Genomic DNA, 15,389 nt, shown 5'->3' on the forward strand with positions numbered 1-15,389 from the left:
CTTGGTTGGAGAGACCTTGATAAAAACCTTATCTCCAACCGAAAATGTAACGCCCCGGATTTCCAAAACAAAGCTAAGTTGAAATTTTCATGGATTTCTTTTTTTTTTCTTTGCAGCGGAACTTAGAAAAGCTTTTAGCAGCGGAATAAGACGATAATGAGTCGTCGGTTTTAGAAAACTCCGAGCACGTTGCAGGTATGTGGCCAAGCAACTCATTGACCACCAAAGTGTTCCATTTTATCGAAAGCACATGTTTATTACAACACTACTGCTTAGAAAAACAGTGAAGGTTCAATAAAAAGGAAGCAGTACAACTCTGTCTAGAGAAACCCTGGAACTTGATGCCGCCTTGCTCCGCATATCGCCACGCAGGTTCAACACCTGAAATCCCCATTAAACGGGGTCAGAACCACTGATGGTCTGGTAAGTAGGCAAACACCTATCTATTCAACTCAAGTAAATGCATAGACCACTCAGGGTCGCAGTTCGTAATACGACGCTCAAGCCTCCATGACTTAGCGTATATCGCACAAGCCTCATCAGGGCTATGAGTTGAACATCCACGCAAGTCGTCATGACTTCGCATAAGCCTCTTCAGGGCTGTGAGTTAGAATAACCTCTCAAGTCTCTACGACTTAACCTTGACTTCCTCAGAGTCACGAATAGATGTCTAGCTCAAGCCTTTATGCTTGGCACATCCGTATCCTACGAATCTAAGGACAGCTCTCCGAGCTTCACTTAGTCGTACGGATATCAATGGGGTTCTTTCCCAATCGGTCCAGTAGTATACCGACCATGACACCTTCACAAAGGTTATGCAGGACTGACTCAACAACGTCATCCACTCATACATTCAAAGTAGCGCTGTACCTAAGCTAATGCTTTGTTTCGATAATTGCACCTCCCCCTGGGCTTAGGGGACTCATATCTGGGCGACAACGCGACGATCTGGGGGTTGATTATTCTATGTATTTTAGATACCCCAGAGGCCTGTTGACCCCATCCCCCTAGTAGGACGGTACAACATACCGGAAGAGATCCTTACTAGGTATCCGAATGCATTCTGCTACTGCAGTAGTTGGGTTCAATCCTTAGATATTTAAGGATAACCACGACCTCCATACCTCTGAGTGACGAAGGCCATCAATGAACTCTATCAGGTTCGGGTGAAATATATGTCACTCAAGGCTGCGCCATCACCGTCTTCCTCGGTGAGAAATTCTGAAAGGGGCCTGCCGGTCTTACAATTACTTGACGAACATTGCATGCCTATAGGGCAGCCTTTGAGAAGTATGTACCCGACCCCAATCAACCACACGGTTTTCACCGTGGAACAAAGGTTTTATTCATATGCATGCTTAACTCTGCTCTCGGCACTTCGGCCTTGACGAGCACTTCACCTCTTTCGGTGGAAACAACACACTCCGGCTCAGCGGCCCTTACGAGTCTGGTTGTCTGATAATTCTCAATGAGCATGCACATGACTCGATCTCTATGGATCGGCTACTCGGCGTATTTTTACGCAACGAGCTCAGGACCTCGTCAAGGCGCTACCACTACTTTGGCGCAACGACTCTTACAAGTATGATGCCCTTGCAGGTGTCAGGGAGACGAGTCATTCTGACATCGTTCCAACAAAGGACATCATTGTGCCACTTAACTGGTTTTGGCAGCTCTTCTGCCAACCATTCTGTCAACACCTTCTCTGCTCTACCGGCAGTGGTGCGACGAACCTTTCTACATTGTAGAAGGCGTTTCATAACTGGGTAGCACTTCTGCTACGTTCTTTCTGAGCCATTCTTAGCTCCTTCAGGAATTTCAGCAGCACTTCCTCTCTTTTACGGAGAAAGCGTGCGTTTCTTTTATCCGTTTCAGCGGCATCTCCCCTCTTTGGTGGGAAATCGCTACGCTTAACTCGGGAAATGGATGCGCACCGTTGTGCGTACTTTGCATCCATCAAGGTTGCAGGAACCTTGGGCCATAGCCAGGCCATACGTAATTGATTTAGTCTTTACGTAAAGAGCATTTTGCCAAAAGGCGAAGCCTTTCCAATAGGGGCTTCATTCGTCAAGCAGAATCTTGTACGAGGAGCGGTAAGGGAATCGCATGGGCGATTTTGGAGTTGATCTCCGTTTGAACGCTCACTTATGCGCCATATATGTAATATAAGCAGAAGCCTGTGCTTTATACAGCGGCGGCGTAAAGGAAATGCATATACTATTGTTCAGGGTGTGTAACTGAACGAAATATTCTACATATATAACAAAGCAGAAGCCTTGGCATCGTTCGACGCGACGGCGTAAGTAAATACATTGCAGAAAGCAGGAGCCTTGGCATCGTTCGACGCGACGGCGTAAGTAAATGCATAATCGGAAGTGCAGTAATCGGAAGTACAGAAAGCAGGGAGCCTTGGCATCATACGACGCGACGGCAAAGGTAAATTACATGGCCTGTGCGATATAAGACGCGTCGGCAGTATCAGCAGATATACACCTAGATCTGTATCCAACGATAGTTACGAGGCGAGCGAGTGAACACCGAAGTGTCCTAGAGGGCTCAACCAAGAACTAGGGTGAGATACTATTTTGAAGAACGCATATACTGCGTATTCGAACATATATATCCGACGATAGTTACGAGGCGAGCGTGTGAACACCGAAGTGTCCTAGAGGGCTCAACCAAGAACTAAAGCAAGATACTACTTCAGAAAGTATATGCTATATACAAACAATCAAATACTTGAGAGAGATGGTTTAATGAAGCGAACTTACTTCAAATCGTGGAAGAAACGGCTCCGGGTTGCTTCTTTGGCTTCGAGCCTTCCTTCGAGAGGTCAGACTAAGTCAGATGAAGCTGACTTAGTTGAGAAAGAGGTAGAGTAGGTCAAGCTACTCAACCTAAGTGGTTTGAACCAAACAGGGTTCGATCCAAGTCAACTGGGTTCAGCAGGTTCGAACTCAGCTCAAGTAGGCTAAGTCTGGGTTCAGAAATCCAAACCGGAATCTGGACCAAAAAGGACTTTGACTTTGACTTTAAACCCAACTAGGTTCAAGTCAAGTCAACTGGGTTTGGACCAGGTCAAGTGGGTTCAGACCCAAGTCAGGTGGGTTAGGACCAGGTCAGGCAGGCTCAGGCTAAGTCAGGCAGGCTCAGACCAGGTCAGGTGGGCTCAGGTGGGCTAGGCTAGGTAGGGGAGGTTTAGGAGAGAGAGAGAAGGCAAGAGAGAGAGGGGGGGTCGATTTTTATGAGAAGAGAGAGAGTGGGGAGGGCTATTTATAGCCCAAGCCCACCTCCTCTTGGGTTTTCTCATGCCCAAACTACCCCCTTGGCTTCTTTTTAATTCCAAGAGGTTCCTTGGTGTGGGGCCCACTTGGATATTCCATGGGATATTTTTGTGGGTCCCACCAGATATTTTCTGAGGAATATTTCTGTGGGTCCCACCAATATTTCCGTGGGTCCCGCAAGAATTTCGGGTTTTCGGCGATTTTTTCCGAAAAATTCTGAGTACGCCATTTTCTTCGTATTGACGTAACTAAGAAAGTTGGCTCGTACGAATCTATTGATTTCGTTTAGTTAGGAAGTTATGGCTTCCCGAGTGTTTGAGCATATATTCGCGATTCGACGAATATCCTAAGTATAACTGGCTCGCAGGAATTGATTCGTTTCGCATTCTGAGAAGAAATGCTATTTTTACCGGTAAATGCCTCATGAATTTTATTCAGATATTTTCTGAAAAATTGCGGGTCTTACATCATTACCCCCTTAAAGGAATTTCGTCCGCGAAATTCAGCTAAGAGTACAAGGTGAAGAGTTCAGGATATTTATCCCGCATATCCGATTCGGGCTCCCAAGTGCAATCATCGACTCCGTGATGTTGCCATCTTACTTTGACAAGTGGAATGACCTTTGTCCTTAGCACTTGCTCCCGTCGGTCCATGATCTCTACTGGCCTTTCTTCCACCGTCATATCCTCCTGGATGTCAATATCTTCATGTTGGATGACGTGGGAAGGGTCGTGAACGTATTTTCTAAGCATTGACACATGAAATACATTGTGTATCTGTGTATACTGCGGTGGCAATGCTACTCTGTAGGCGGTCTCTCCTATCCGGCTCAAAACCTCGAAGGGACCAACGAATCTGGGGCTGAGCTTCCCCTTCTTTCCGAAACGAAACACACTCTTGGTTGGGGAGACCTTGATAAAAACCTTATCTCCAACCGCAAAAGCGAGTTCCCTACGCCGCTGATCGGCGTAGCTCTTCTGTCGACTCTGAGCAGCCAGTAGCTTCTTTCTGATCATGTGGACCTGCTCAGTGTAATGCTGTAACACAATGGGCGAGTCCAAGGTTCGCTCACCCACTTCACCCCAATGGATCGGTGATCTACAGGGTCGTCCATACAAGGCTTCATACGGCGCCATCCCAATGCTAGCGTGGTGGCTATTATTATAAGCAAATTCAGCCAACGCTAGGTGGGAATCCCAATCACCTTTCCATTCCAGCATACAGGCTCTTAGCATATCTTCAAGAGTCTGTATGGTTCGTTCTGATTGCCCATCTGTTTGGGGATGGAATGCTGTACTGAACTTGAGTTTCGTCCCCAGGGCTCTCTGAAGCTGCTCCCAAAAGTGAGAGGTGAACTTCGGGTCACGATCGGATATGATCGAAATCGGCACTCCATGGAGTCTAACGATCTCCCGAATGTAGATCTCTGCCAATCGTTCAGTTGAGTATCGAGTGTTGATTGGCAGGAAGTGAGCAGACTTGGTGAGTCTGTCTATGATCACCCATATTGAGTCATGTTGTCTCTTGGACCGAGGCAATCCAACGATGAAATCCATCGTAATGCCCTCCCATTTTCATTCTGGAATCTCGATCCGTTGCATTTTTCCACCAGGTCGTTGATGCTCAATTTTTACTTGCTGGCAGATTAAACACCTTGAGACAAATGTAGCCACATCCCGTTTCATACCCCTCCACCAGTACTTTCTCTGTAAGTCCCGAAACATTTTCGTACCCCCAGGGTGAATGGTGTACTTGCTGTTATGAGCCTCTTGGAGTACTTCTTGTCTTAGCTCAGGGTTATTTGGAACCAAAATTCTCTCTTCCATCCATATTCCTCCATCTTCTTTCAAATGAAAGAAAGTATCATCTTTTTCAGCACGAGCTTTTAATTCCAAGTACTGGGGATCCTTGAACTGTTCGGCTACGATGCGATCGAGGAACTCAATGTGGATCGTCAAACATGACATTTGGATTCTACCTGAATCAGCCAAAAATGGCTTCCACTTGACGAAATCCTCCATCAACTTCCATTGTCCGGTTAGGCTGGCCAGAGTGCCAACAGTCTTGCGACTAAGGGCATCTGCTACAACATTCGCCTTTCCAGGGTGATAGGAAAGCGTGAATTCATAGTCTTTGAGGAATTCCAGCCATCGCCGTTGCCGCATATTGAGTTCTTTTTGAGAAAAGAGGTATTTTAGGCTTTTATGGTCCGACATGACCTCAAATTTCTCTCCATACAGGTAGTGTCGCCAGATTTTAAGCGCGAATACTACCGCGGCAAGCTCCAGATCGTGGGTTGGATAGTTTTTCTCATGAATTCTTAACTGACGGGATGCATAGGCGATTACTTTGCCATGCTGCATCAATACACAACCCAGACCCGTTCCCGAGGCATCGGTATAAGCAATGAAGCCTCCCTGACCAGAAGGTAAGGTAAGGACAGGGGCAGTGGTAAGCCTCTGTTTGAGAACCTCAAAGCACTCCTTACACTGGTCAGTCCATTCGAACTTGACTCCCTTTTTCAATAATTTTGTCATCGGTACGGCGATTCGGGAGAAGTCGTGTATGAACTTCCGATAATATCCGGCAAGTCCAAGGAAGCTGCGGACCTCAGTGATATTTTCTGGCTGCTTCCAGTCTATCACAGCTTCGACCTTCGCAGGATCTACTGCGATTCCATCTTTGGAGATCACATGGCCAAGGAACATTACTTTGTCTAGCCAGAATTCACATTTTGAAAACTTGGCATATAACTGATTATCTTGAAGGGTTTTCAAGACGATTCTCAAGTGCTCCTTGTGTTGTTCCTCATTCTCTGAATACACGAGAATGTCATCAATGAAGACGATGACAAAAGTGTCTAAGTATGGTTTGAACACTCGGTTCATCAGGTCCATAAAGACAGCAGGCGCATTTGTAAGTCCGAAGGGCATTACTACGAACTCATAATGGCCATATCTCGTTCTGAAGGCAGTCTTCGGTATATCCTCCTCCTTAACTCTGAGCTGATGGTATCCAGACCTGAGGTCGATCTTGGAGAACACTCTCGCTGTTCTGAGCTGATCGAATAAGTCCTCAATCCGAGGCAACGGGTACTTATTTTTAATGGTTGCCTGGTTAAGCATCCGATAATCGATGCATAACCGAAGGGATCCATCCTTCTTCTTTACAAATAGTACCGGGGCTCCCCATGGTGACATACTTGGTCGGATGAACCCTTGTTCCATCAGTTCTTCCAACTGACACTTCAACTCACTGAGTTCAGCTGGTGCCATACGATAAGGGGCTTTGGATATCGGCGTTGTTCCAGGTAAGGATTGAATTCCAAATTCAACCTCACGAAGTGGCGGAAGTCCTGGCAATTCCTCAGGAAACAGATCGGGAAACTCCCGCACTACTTCCAAACTCTCAAGGGGTTGGTCGTTGGATTTTTCCACCGAGAGACTCAACAGGAAGGCCACACAACCCTTCCTAAGGTATTTTTGTACCTTAAGTGCTGATATGAGCCTTTTTTGTGGAACTGGTTTGGATAACCGGTATTCCATCTTAGGTAATCCGGGTCGAGATAGAATCACTCTGCCCTCGCGGCACAGAATCTTGGCATTATTCTGAGCCAACCAATTCATTCCCAGAATGACATCGTACTGTATCATATCGATCAGGATGGCGTCAGTAGGCAAGTGTTGCCCTGCTATCTCAATATCCAAATTTTTCACACACCGAATACATTTGGTGCGTGAACCCAACGGGTTATATACTTCGATCATTTTATCAATCGGTTGCACCGAAGCGTGGAGTTGTTCGGTGAAATCGTCAGAGATAAACGTATGAGTAGCACCACAATCAAACAAGACGTAAGCTGCATGTCCATTAACAGGTACGGTGCCTTCAATCAGGTCACCATTTTCGACTTGTTCAGTCGTTACAGCATATACACGACCTGCAGCAGGCCTTTGTTCTACTCTAGGTGGGGGTCGTTGGACTTGTGTTCGTTGTGGTACTTGTTGAGAGGGTCCGGCAGATCCGGCATTCCTCCTCTGCTCATCAATAAGCTTCTTCCTGCATTGTCTTGCAATGTGGCCCACTTTGCCACAGTAGAAGCATCCACCTGTGTCACGTGGACATGGTCCTCTTGCGTGATTAACATGGCATTTTGTGCAGTTTGGGTTGAACTGCAGGTTGTTTGGAGCCATGTTCTGCCTTGGCCTTACAACTTGTTGAGTGTTGTTCCCACCTTGGAACCTTTTCTTCTGAAAGGGTTGTCGTGAACCCTGGCCACTTGGAAACATTCTCTTCTTGTTCCCACCATCAACTATGGGCCTTTTTGCTATGATCACTTTTGATCGCTCCCAATCCACTTGTATTTTTGAAGCTGCTGCCACAGCCGTTTGAAACGTTTGGGGCATGCTGGTGATAACCCGTGACCTTAGCCCTTCTCGCAGTCCATTGATGTACTTGTCGGCCCTTTCTTGGTCGGTCTCAAATAACCGGGAGCAGTACCGTTCAAGATTTTGAAATTTGGTGGTATAGTCAATCAGATTCATGCCACCCTGCTCCAATTCCAGAAACTCCATCTTCTTCTTGTTTCTGGAGTGTAATGGAAAGTAATTATCCATGAAAGCTCTCCGGAAGTCAGTCCAAGGAATGACTTCAACTTCCGAGAACTGGATAATCTTAGTGGTATCCCACCACTTCCGTGCGTTGTCTTTCAGCCGATACGTGCCAAAATTGGTTTTCTTTTCCTCTGGTACTCCCAGTACTAAGAAGGCACGTTCCGTCTCTTCGATCCAACTCTCCGCGAGCTCAGGATCGGCTCTGCCAATGAAAACTGGCGGGTCAAGCTTGAGGAACTTCTCATAAGTTACTCCTCCCAGGTGCTCGTTTCGTGGTGCGACTGGTTCTGGCCTCGTTTCACGGATGGCGGTAACCAGGTTGTTGAGTGTCTCTAACAGGAATCCTTGCGTATGAGACTCCTCGCTTGGTATGGTTCTCCTCGTCGTAGGAGCCATTTATCTATGCACACACAAGCACTTGTTTTTAGTTTCTCGATGTATATGAGGAAGTAAAAGCTTTATTTACTTAATATACATCACATTTACACAAGCATTGCCTTAAACAAAACGTCATGCCGCACTGGCAGACTTTAGGCAATGAGAAACTATATACATGAGTCTACTGACTCCAAAACATCACCAGTCTCTTTAAGACTTGGATTTCTTTGATGAAGACGAACTCCAAAAGGTCCATCTATTGCCACATGGCCTTGGTGCAGGCACTACTAGCTTTGGCTTGGGCGGCACTTCCGCACTAGCAAGCGAATACTGGGGATATATGAGAGACTCCAGTCCACTTTCCCAGTCAGCAAGATCAAGACTCTGGGAGTCTGGAATAAGGATTGGCGAACAGAAAGAATCTCCTCTTTTGTTCCTGCCATTTAAGCTCGGCATATGTGATGCCGGATGGTAGCTTGGCGAGTGATAGACTTCTGCAGGGAAGTTCAAATCAAAATCCCTCAGCCTTGGTAATTCATCAAAAGATGTTGGGGTATGGTTGCTCCCAACACTAGAGTGATGCTGTCCACTGACACGCGAAGTCTCATCCCTGAGACCCTTTGAAGCCCGCCGACCCATATCGGCGGTATATTTCCTTTGGCATTCGTTGGCGGAATGCCCATCTTCGCCACAGTATTGGCAGTCTTGGACTTCATACGGGCATATCCACTCATCGTGCATGACCTTGCAGCGATAGCAATATCCACGCGAGTCATGAGTTGCCATCTATACAAAGATGCACCCAGATCAGAACAAAAAAACATATACTTACAGTACGATATCGGTACCATGACGGATCTTGAACCAGGTTTCTCAGACTCATGCTTTGATACCAATTCTGTAACGCCCCGGATTTCCAAAACAAAGCTAAGTTGAAATTTTCATGGATTTCTTTTTTTTTTCTTTGCAGTGGAACTTAGAAAAGCTTTTAGCAGCGGAATAAGACGATAATGAGTCGTCGGTTTTAGAAAACTCCGAGCACGTTGCAGGTATGTGGCCAAGCAACTCATTGACCACCAAAGTGTTCCATTTTATCGAAAGCACATGTTTATTACAACACTACTGCTTAGAAAAACAGTGAAGGTTCAATAAAAAGGAAGCAGTACAACTCTGTCTAGAGAAACCCTGGAACTTGATGCCGCCTTGCTCCGCATATCGCCACGCAGGTTCAACACCTGAAATCCCCATTAAACGGGGTCAGAACCACTGATGGTCTGGTAAGTAGGCAAACACCTATCTATTCAACTCAAGTAAATGCATAGACCACTCAGGGTCGCAGTTCGTAATACGACGCTCAAGCCTCCATGACTTAGCGTATATCGCACAAGCCTCATCAGGGCTATGAGTTGAACATCCACGCAAGTCGTCATGACTTCGCATAAGCCTCTTCAGGGCTGTGAGTTAGAATAACCTCTCAAGTCTCTACGACTTAACCTTGACTTCCTCAGAGTCACGAATAGATGTCTAGCTCAAGCCTTTATGCTTGGCACATCCGTATCCTACGAATCTAAGGACAGCTCTCCGAGCTTCACTTAGTCGTACGGATATCAATGGGGTTCTTTCCCAATCGGTCCAGTAGTATACCGACCATGACACCTTCACAAAGGTTATGCAGGACTGACTCAACAACGTCATCCACTCATACATTCAAAGTAGCGCTGTACCTAAGCTAATGCTTTGTTTCGATAATTGCACCTCCCTCTGGGCTTAGGGGACTCATATCTGGGCGACAACGCGACGATCTGGGGGTTGATTATTCTATGTATTTTAGATACCCCAGAGGCCTGTTGACCCCATCCCCCTAGTAGGACGGTACAGCATACCGGAAGAGATCCTTACTAGGTATCCGAATGCATTCTGCTACTGCAGTAGTTGGGTTCAATCCTTAGATATTTAAGGATAACCACGACCTCCATACCTCTGAGTGACGAAGGCCATCAATGAACTCTATCAGGTTCGGGTGAAATATATGTCACTCAAGGTTGCGCCATCACCGTCTTCCTCGGTGAGAAATTCTGAAAGGGGCCTGCCGGTCTTACAATTACTTGACGAACATTGCATGCCTATAGGGCAGCCTTTGAGCAGTATGTACCCGACCCCAATCAACCACACGGTTTTCACCGTGGAACAAAGGTTTTATTCATATGCATGCTTAACTCTGCTCTCGGCACTTCGGCCTTGACGAGCACTTCACCTCTTTCGGTGGAAACAACACACTCCGGCTCAGCGGCCCTTACGAGTCTGGTTGTCTGATAATTCTCAATGAGCATGCACATGACTCGATCTCTACGGATCGGCTACTCGGCGTATTTTTACGCAACGAGCTCAGGACCTCGTCAAGGCGCTACCACTACTTTGGCGCAACGGCTCTTACAAGTATGATGCCCTTGCAGGTGTCAGGGAGACGAGTCATTCTGACATCGTTCCAACAAAGGACATCATTGTGCCACTTAACTGGTTTTGGCAGCTCTTCTGCCAACCATTCTGTCAACACCTTCTCTGCTCTACCGGCAGTGGTGCGACGAACCTTTCTACATTGTAGAAGGCGTTTCATAACTGGGTAGCACTTCTGCTACGTTCTTTCTGAGCCATTCTTAGCTCCTTCAGGAATTTCAGCAGCACTTCCTCTCTTTTACGGAGAAAGCGTGCGTTTCTTTTATCCGTTTCAGCGGCATCTCCCCTCTTTGGTGGGAAATCGCTACGCTTAACTCGGGAAATGGATGCGCACCGTTGTGCGTACTTTGCATCCATCAAGGTTGCAGGAACCTTGGGCCATAGCCAGGCCATACGTAATTGATTTAGTCTTTACGTAAAGAGCATTTTGCCAAAAGGCGAAGCCTTTCCAATAGGGGCTTCATTCGTCAAGCAGAATCTTGTACGAGGAGCGGTAAGGGAATCGCATGGGCGATTTTGGAGTTGATCTCCGTTTGAACGCTCACTTATGCGCCATATATGTAATATAAGCAGAAGCCTGTGCTTTATACAGCGGCGGCGTAAAGGAAATGCATATACTATTGTTCAGGGTGTGTAACTGAACGAAATATTCTACATATATAACAAAGCAGAAGCCTTGGCATCGTTCGACGCGACGGCGTAAGTAAATACATTGCAGAAAGCAGGAGCCTTGGCATCGTTCGACGCGACGGCGTAAGTAAATGCATAATCGGAAGTGCAGTAATCGGAAGTACAGAAAGCAGGGAGCCTTGGCATCATACGACGCGACGGCAAAGGTAAATTACATGGCCTGTGCGATATAAGACGCGTCGGCAGTATCAGCAGATATACACCTAGATCTGTATCCAACGATAGTTACGAGGCGAGCGAGTGAACACCGAAGTGTCCTAGAGGGCTCAACCAAGAACTAGGGTGAGATACTATTTTGAAGAACGCATATACTGCGTATTCGAACATATATATCCGACGATAGTTACGAGGCGAGCGTGTGAACACCGAAGTGTCCTAGAGGGCTCAACCAAGAACTAAAGCAAGATACTACTTCAGAAAGTATATGCTATATACAAACAATCAAATACTTGAGAGAGATGGTTTAATGAAGCGAACTTACTTCAAATCGTGGAAGAAACGGCTCCGGGTTGCTTCTTTGGCTTCGAGCCTTCCTTCGAGAGGTCAGACTAAGTCAGATGAAGCTGACTTAGTTGAGAAAGAGGTAGAGTAGGTCAAGCTACTCAACCTAAGTGGTTTGAACCAAACAGGGTTCGATCCAAGTCAACTGGGTTCAGCAGGTTCGAACTCAGCTCAAGTAGGCTAAGTCTGGGTTCAGAAATCCAAACCGGAATCTGGACAAAAAAGGACTTTGACTTTGACTTTAAACCCAACTAGGTTCAAGTCAAGTCAACTGGGTTTGGACCAGGTCAAGTGGGTTCAGACCCAAGTCAGGTGGGTTAGGACCAGGTCAGGCAGGCTCAGGCTAAGTCAGGCAGGCTCAGACCAGGTCAGGTGGGCTCAGGTGGGCTAGGCTAGGTAGGGGAGGTTTAGGAGAGAGAGAGAAGGCAAGAGAGAGAGGGGGGGTCGATTTTTATGAGAAGAGAGAGAGTGGGGAGGGCTATTTATAGCCCAAGCCCACCTCCTCTTGGGTTTTCTCATGCCCAAACTACCCCCTTGGCTTCTTTTTAATTCCAAGAGGTTCCTTGGTGTGGGGCCCACTTGGATATTCCATGGGATATTTTTGTGGGTCCCACCAGATATTTTCTGAGGAATATTTCTGTGGGTCCCACCAATATTTCCGTGGGTCCCGCAAGAATTTCGGGTTTTCGGCGATTTTTTCCGAAAAATTCTGAGTACGCCATTTTCTTCGTATTGACGTAACTAAGAAAGTTGGCTCGTACGAATCTATTGATTTCGTTTAGTTAGGAAGTTATGGCTTCCCGAGTGTTTGAGCATATATTCGCGATTCGACGAATATCCTAAGTATAACTGGCTCGCAGAAATTGATTCGTTTCGCATTCTGAGAAGAAATGCTATTTTTACCGGTAAATGCCTCATGAATTTTATTCAGATATTTTCTGAAAAATTGCGGGTCTTACAGAAAAAGTGAGTTCCCTACGCCGCTGATCGGCGTAGCTCTTCTGTCGACTCTGAGCAGTCAGTAGCTTCTTTCTGATCATGTGGACCTGCTCAGTGTAATGCTGCAACACAATGGGCGAGTCCAAGGTTCGCTCACCCACTTCACCCCAATGGATTGGTGATCTACAGGGTCGTCCATACAAGGCTTCATAGGGCGCCATCCCACTGCTAGCGTGGTGGCTATTATTATAAGCAAATTCAGCCAACGCTAGGTGGGAATCCCAATCACCTTTCCATTCCAGCATACAGGCTCTTAGCATATCTTCAAGAGTCTGTATGGTTCGTTCTGATTGCCCATCTGTTTGAGGATGGAATGCTGTACTGAACTTGAGTTTCGTCCCCAGGGCTCTCTGAAGCTGCTCCCAAAAGTGAGAGGTGAACTTCGGGTCACGATCGGATATGTTCGAAATCGGCACTCCATGGAGTCTAACGATTTCCCGAATGTAGATCTCCGCCAATCGTTCAGTTGAGTATCGAGTGTTGATTGGCAGGAAGTGAGCAGACTTGGTGAGTCTGTCCACGATCACCCATATCGAATCGTGTTGTCTCTTGGATCGAGGCAATCCAATGATGAAATCCATCGTAATGCCTTCTCATTTCCATTCTGGAATCTCGATCCGTTGCATCTTTCTACCAGGGCGCTGATGTTCGATCTTAACTTGCTGGCAGATCAAACACTTCGAGACAAACGTAGCCACATCACGTTTCATACCCCTCCACCAGTACTTTCTCTATAAATCTCTGAACATTTTCGTACCTCCAGGGTGAATGGTGTACTTGCTATTATGAGCCTCCTGGAGTACTTCCTGTCTTAGCTCAGGGTTATTTGGAACCCAAATTCTTTCTTCCATCCATATTCCTCCATCTTCTTTCAAATGGAAGAAAGTGTTATCTTTTTCAGCACGAGCTTTCAATTCCAAGTACTGGGGATCCTTGAACTGTTCGGCTACGATGCGATCGAGGAACTCAATGTGGATCGTCAAACATGACATTTGGATTCTACCTGAATCAGCCAAAAATGGTTTCCACTTGACGAAATCCTCCATCAACTTCCATTGTCCGGTTAGGCTGGCCAGAGTGCCAACAGTCTTGCGACTAAGGGCATCTGCTACAACATTCGCCTTTCCAGGGTGATAGGAAAGCGTGAATTCATAGTCTTTGAGGAATTCCAGCCATCGCCGTTGCCGCATATTGAGTTCTTTTTGAGAAAAGAGGTATTTTAGGCTTTTATGGTCTGACATGACCTCAAATTTCTCTCCATACAGGTAGTGTCGCCAGATTTTAAGCGCGAACACTACCCCGGCAAGCTCCAAGTCGTGGGTTGGATAGTTTTTCTCATGGACCCTCAACTGTCGTGATGCATAGGCGATTACTTTGCCATGCTGCATCAACACACAACCCAGACCCGTTCCTGAGGCATCGGTATATGCCACGAAGCCTCCCTGACCAGAAGGTAAGGTAAGGACAGGGGCAGTGGTAAGCCTCTGTTTGAGAACCTCAAAGCACTCCTTACACTGGTCAGTCCATTCAAACTTGACTCCCTTTTTAAGCAATTTCGTCATCGGTACGGCGATTCGGGAGAAGTCTTGTATGAACTTCCGATAATATCCGGCAAGTCCAAGGAAGCTACGGACCTCAGTGATATTTTCTGGCTGCTTCCAGTCCATCACAGCTTCCACCTTCGCAGGATCCACTGCGATTCCATCTTTTGAGATCACATGACCAAGGAACATCACTTTGTCTAGCCAGAATTTACATTTTGAAAACTTAGCATAGAGTTGGTTATCTTGAAGGGTTTTCAAGACGATTTTCAAGTGCTCCACGTGTTGTTCCTTGTTCTCAGAATATACGAGAATGTCATCAATAAAGACGATGACAAAGCTATCCAAATATGGTCTGAATATCCGGTTCATTAGATCCATAAAGGCAGCAGGCACATTAGTGAGTCCGAAGGGCATTACTACGAACTCATAATGGTCGTATCTCGTTCTGAAGGCTGTCTTGGGTATATCCTCTTCCTTTACTCTGAGCTGATGGTACCCAAACCTGAGGTCGATCTTGGAGAACACCCTCGCTGTTCTGAGTTGATCGAATAAGTCCTCAATCCGAGGCAACGGGTACTTATTTTTAACAGTTGCCTAGTTAAGCATCCGATAATCGATGCATAACCGAAGGGATCCATCCTTCTTCTTTACAAATAGTACCGGGGCTCCCCACGGTGACACACTCGGTCGGATGAACCCTTGTTCCATCAGTTCTTCCAACTGACACTTCAACTCACTGAGTTCAGTTGGCGCCATTCGATACGGGGCTTTGGATATCGGCGCTGTTCCAGGTAAGGATTGAATTCCAAATTCAACCTCACGAAGTGGCGGAAGTCCTGGCAATTCCTCAGGAAACACATCGGGAAACTCCCGCACCACTTCCAAACTCTCAAGGGGTTGGTCATTGGATTTTTCCACCGAGAGAC

The sequence above is a fragment of the Nuphar pumila genome, chromosome 11 (genome assembly GCF_984573655.1).
Source record: "Nuphar pumila chromosome 11, dmNupPumi1.hap1.1, whole genome shotgun sequence".
Lineage (NCBI taxonomy): Eukaryota > Viridiplantae > Streptophyta > Magnoliopsida > Nymphaeales > Nymphaeaceae > Nuphar > Nuphar pumila.